The sequence below is a fragment of the Amphiprion ocellaris genome, chromosome 4 (assembly GCF_022539595.1).
Source record: "Amphiprion ocellaris isolate individual 3 ecotype Okinawa chromosome 4, ASM2253959v1, whole genome shotgun sequence".
Taxonomy (NCBI): domain Eukaryota; kingdom Metazoa; phylum Chordata; class Actinopteri; family Pomacentridae; genus Amphiprion; species Amphiprion ocellaris.
Genome location: NC_072769.1, coordinates 32,408,222 through 32,414,221, shown reverse-complemented (window position 1 = coordinate 32,414,221; position 6,000 = coordinate 32,408,222).

The following is a 6,000-nucleotide window of genomic DNA, read 5'->3' as shown; positions in this document are numbered from 1 at the left end:
TCAAGGGCAGAAAGGCGATGGAAATAGTGGGTCCCTGGCTCCACTGGGGGTCACTAGGGCAAGGCCGAGATGTAGTAGGAGGGAAAGAGTAGGAGGTAATGGTGGTGAGGTACATGGAGACAAACACAGATGCAGTGATAGAGCAGTTTAGCCTTGTAACAGTCTTTTTTTCTTGTTTTTTATTTTTATTTTTTTACAGTTGCAGAAAACAGCTCTCTGTTTGATATTTTTTTCTTTTTTGCCAAGACAGCACCTGATAAAGAATGATTGTGGGAAATATTCAGTGTAATCTTGTGGTTTAGTGTTGTGGAGGAGGAGGTCAAACTGAGCCGGGGTGCTCTTCAGTGGCCATGACGGGGAGGCCACTGTCAGATGACCAAAGTGCCAGTTATACCATGTTTTTCCCACAGTTTCCTTGTCTAGTTTTTCAGTCTGCATGTTCTACATTTTGTATCCAAGAAAGAAATGCTATATATCTATATCTACATGATAGATTGGCTTATTTGTTATTTATTTTTACTGTAAAAGAAAAAAAGATGTTCTTAAAACATGCAGCATAAAGAACAAATAAATTAATACTTGTTTAACCAAAGCAGGGTTTTTTTTTGTGTGTGTGGGCGTTTCATTCTATGTTTTGGCGACTGTCCAGTCAAACACCCAAAGCGATCAAAGCGCACACACACACACCAACACATACACACACACGTGGACGCAAATACACAGTTGCCATTGTGTAAGTCCTCCAGGCAGTTGTCCAGCTTTCTCAACTGAGCAGCTACTCAGCAGAGAAAGCCAGAGAACAGGAAATGTGGGTGAAAACAGAGTGCGAGCAGTATAAACTTCATTACTATTCACCAAACTGTGACCCTATACAATCTTCAAACAATGCCATAACCAACACCTGCTGTTTTTAATATGCCGCCAAGAAATAAACAAAAAAACCACTCCAACAGTGACTGTAATCAAATAATATAAGATTTTTAGCATTGCTGAGCATCACCTTTGTGACCATGTGATTATTGAGAATACAGAACTTGTGATGGCAATTGACAATAAGTTGTGCACATGCAACCATTGTTAAGGGAAGATTCCCACATTTTTAGACTAAAATCCACAGTACTCACATTCCTATATGAAAATAAAGAGGTTAAATGATCTCCAATGTCTATATTTGCCCGAAAGAGATCATATAGTTAAGTGATGGTCGAAGAAATTCCACAGTCCTCCTTCTGTGACAACATGCATAAAACATGAACAACAGTTAATATGACACTTCAACAGTCTAAAATTGTCTAATGAAGTGGGTACTAAATGTATTTGTCTATGCACATCAGATCATCAGTAACAATAACTGTAAAATAACAAACTAAAGTGTGCAATTCCTTAAGTTTCATATTGGCAATTCCTGAAATTCAGTTATGTCTTTTGGTTTTTCTGTGCCACCTCAATCTGACCTCATGTTGCCAACGTTAAAAACACTTTATGGAAGCACTCGGCACTGGCCATAGAAATAATTCATGTTTTGACCTGGAAAGTTACTTGAATCTCAAAGGTATTGTTTTTGGACCATAATGATCCATTTTATGATTGCTGGACTTGAAGGTTGTGGACTGAAAGAACTTTATTTTGGATAAACCACAGACCTTAAGGTTTTTCATACAAACTATTCTATTTATTTAGCAGAAAGTAATTGCACTGAAATCTCTCCACCCTGTAGCCAATCTGCAGGTCACATCCTGAGGTTTTAACAAAAAGCATGAACGTTTAATGAATGTTTCAGTGCTCTGAGGAGTAGAAATTAAATCTATTTAAACTTGTCTTGAATTGAAGTTGGGATTTCTTAAAATCTACGTGACTTGATGCATTGGGGAAAAGTGAGAATAAAGTTTGAATTAATGTTTTTGACTTTCTTTTGTCTTTACAGAGTATGTGTATATTGCAATATATGCAGTAATCCTGAGGAAGGAAGATAAATTGTGTTTTTTGTGAGCATTTCCAAGCTGCTGTGGAGGTAAAAGATCCATTTGGGTTGTTTTTGCCCACATCTAATCACAGATATTATTTTTTATTATCTTGAGTTAATTTGTAGCAAGTAATGAGAATCATCTGCATTTGTTCTCATCATGGGAACTTTGCATTCTGTTCAGTTATTGGACATAACACAAATGGTAGGTAAAATGAAGATACATGTAAGGTCATGCAGAATTAGGTGTAAATCGTCAATATAAACAACTGCTGTATGTTGTTGCATGTTGCATTGTTCTTATGCAATCAAGGGACTAAATGGCTGCTTAGTTTTCTCTTTGTTCAACAGTATGTCTGCACCAGACTTCTTTCTGTTCAAACAGAAAGCTGTTACATGCAAAAGTCACAGACTCCCACTGCAAACACACACACAGATCACACTCTGTGGCATGGAGCTCACTCGGTGGAATCACAGCTTGTCATGTCTATATAAGGATGAAACAGGCACATCAGACAGCTCATCCTTCACATTCCCATTGGTCTCCAAGCTTTTGTTTGGCAGAAAAAAATTCCATGACGCACCTTCTTCGTAGAGTACATGTAAACCGCGTGGGTTTGATTGGCCGGCGTCCACGTCACTCAACCATCAGATCAGACACAGTCGGAAGCAGCCAGGGTGGGGGGAGGCGGGACGTGAACGTGTCTGTGGAAGCTACAGTATATTGAATAGATGAATATTAATGCATCCCAATTTATTCAGGAGAAGAGAGGGAGCAGCGGAGAAATGGGTTTGAAGCTTGTTACTCTGCGTTTGTTCAAGTGCGTCACTACTTTGTCACACTTGTCCTCACCTGCTGGGCCCACATCCCTCTGTCTCCGTATCTCTGCACCACAATTATTCACAAACATGCAAACACATTCTCACCTTCTCATGTGCATACGCAGTTTTCATGTTATTCATCTTTTATTGTGTTGAATTTTATGCCACCTCTCATATTCCTATATAACAAACCTAACATGTTTTTCGCTTCTTGACGTGAGGTCTTTGCGTTGTTGCTTTCACACATTCCCTCTTTCTCTCAGATGCCCTTAACGTCATGTCCTCTGCTCTCCTCCTCACATTTCTGCACTAATGATTGATTCCATCTCTTAATAACTTTCAACATGAACTGACGAGCTCCCGTGATTCATGGTTTTTCTCTCACACATTCACAGAGTAAACCAGAAATGTCACTTCTATCCTCCCATTTGTCTGCACGTCTGTTTGGTTGGTAGCTGTGACTAAATTCTGTGTCTGTCCAGCTTCTAAATGTCTTTCTGTTTTTCTTTTTCTTTGTTTAATTCACAGTATTCTGTTGCAGTTTCTTCAAAAAACATTCCTGTGTACACTCTTCTTTTCATTTGTTCTTTTGCCCCTTATTACAGCTGCTAGAAATTTCTCGCAAGTAAAAGAGATGAGAACAAGAGTTGGCTGCTGCGATCAGCCAAGATGCAAGAAAGGTCTTCTAATCATCAGCCACAAAGCCAAGTTGTTGTTGGTTTGATGTACATGAGACATATGCAAAATGCAAGGTTATAAGGGGAAATATGCAAATACGCAGGCAAATTGGTTTATGTACAAGAACACATGAACAGATACAGTGTGCAAAGAGTGTATAATGAAGAAGCTACATTCATACAGCAGATCTCAGAGCAACACAAGGCTGTGATGTCTCATGTTGTTATACAAGCTACTACACACAGACATGCAAATAGAAATTGCGCACGAAAGAACTGGAAAAGGTGAAAAGTCACTGACGCCAATATGGAGTGGAAAACATAGCTCAGTGTTGACAGAATGAGATGAAAATGAGAATTTGTGTGAAAGACAAGGAGACAGAAAGATAGCAGCAGAAGAGGTGTGACGTTTGAGTCATGTACTTGGATCTTATTGCGGCTGAGAACATTTGGAAAGCTTAAGTGTGCAGGCACACACACGTGCAAATACACCCTCGTTGGCAGCATTTTGCATTCTTGGTACGCCTTTAGAGAGACCCACTGGGAGACAGGCTTTTCTCATCGCATCACACTAGTGGGATTCACGCACATACATGCCCACACACACACACACACACACACACATGCACAAACCCACACACAAACCTACAGAGCCACACACACGTTTTCTCAGCCAGGTGGCCCCAACAATATCTGCACGTTTTCCAAGACTGCAGTTTACATTTCAGTGTTTCTGAGGAGGCGAGCATGTCATAAAATCTGCTATGATCCTGGTCACCCTGAAGATGTATTTCCTGCAAAATTCTATCCTTTTAACAAAATCATTGATGCACACCGGAAAAAACACTCCACACCAGAGGGCCGAGCGTAGCACGAATGGGCACAGATGCACCAGCACATACACACAGCAAACAGATGGACACACTCGCATACAGATGTCTCAGATGGATTCTGACATCATCTGTCAGGTTGTCGATTAGAGTGAGATGGTGGAGAGAGACGAGGAGGAGGATAGGGACAGAAAACAATGGAGGGGAGACAAAAGCTGGCAGGAGGGACAAATAAGACGGAGAAAGGGGGAGAAGAAAGGTAGCAGTACATACAAACATTAGTTGAAATTGGTTGCAAGAAAAGAAAAAGAAATTTCGGAGCTGTTTTCACTTGTCAAAGCATTGATAGCATTCCAATGAGAGATGTAGTTTTCACCTCATGAGTCTCACCTTTCCTCCATCTTTGAATTTTTCACAGTAATTTTCTCTTCATATATCACACAATTTTATCCTCTGCTACCCAGTGAACTCATGCAGTGACTGTGATACAGTTAACACCTGCATATCTGCCGACATATTTAACCTTCCAGGAGACTGTACTTTAAATATGCAGCTCCTGATTTCTGTAGTTTTAATATTCAACTCCAAATCTCCCAGGGTTGAAGGTGTGAATGTCCAACAAAATCATTTTCTTGCATTTTGGTGCATTTATAAGACAGAGTGTGATATATTTGGAATTTTCAGGAACTGGTTTTCACAGAATCCCTTTTGGGCTGATTATTGCTAAAAACATCTGAAACAAGCCTAGGAGTCAAGTGAAGCACTAGTTTGCAGAGTCACTGAATACACAAGAGAGAAAAATCAGATACTCTTTGAAAGATAAATTTGAATATTTGATGAATTAGAGTGACCAAACTCCAGAGATTTTTGTGGCGTTTAGACTCAGTCCTGCTCAACCTGGCAGTGAAGTAGCTTCTTTCCTCAGACTGACAGACTCCTGTCCTGTTTCCTGTCAAAAAAAATGGGGTATTTAACTTGAAAATGTTGCCATTTGCCTTAATTATCATGCAAACAAGTCTTAGTTACATGCACACATGCACTTTATATCTGTCTGTAGCTGCTTAGGTGACATATTATACACCTTATTTTACCTGTTAATTCTCAAGCCGTATAAATATATCCACAGTATGTAACTTACATAGTTGTAAATATCACAACATATATATATACCACACACTGTCATGTCTAATTGCACTATATATTGCTTGGACATTGTATTACTTCTTGTATAAGTTACCTGGTTCCATGTCGCACCACAGTTTTGTGTACTATGTACATGGCTGAGATGACATTAAGAGAAACTCTAAACTTGGTGGTGCTCCAGTTAGCTTCCTTTCTTTTCTTTTGCACAGAGAAAACAAAGGAACAGTATAAAAGTTGCGAAATTTATATACGTTGTGTGCACATCTAGAAGTATCAGTGTTCTACATAATCAGCATCTGTGATATTGACAGAAATTACATTAGTTGGCTTGGTCGCTGCCAAGTGTAGACATTTATAAAAATAGAAACTAAATACTGGTGGTGGTAAAGTAAATAGAGTGCAGGATGTTTGACGGTGTACAAAAGCAATTATGACAAAAGAGAAAAGAGAGAAAATCCTTTCCAGAGGTATAAAAGCAGAGTGACCAAATCACTGAACTCTCAGCAAACATTCCACATTTTAACATTTGCTCCTTTGTCATACACAAAAAAAAAAAACTAAACTG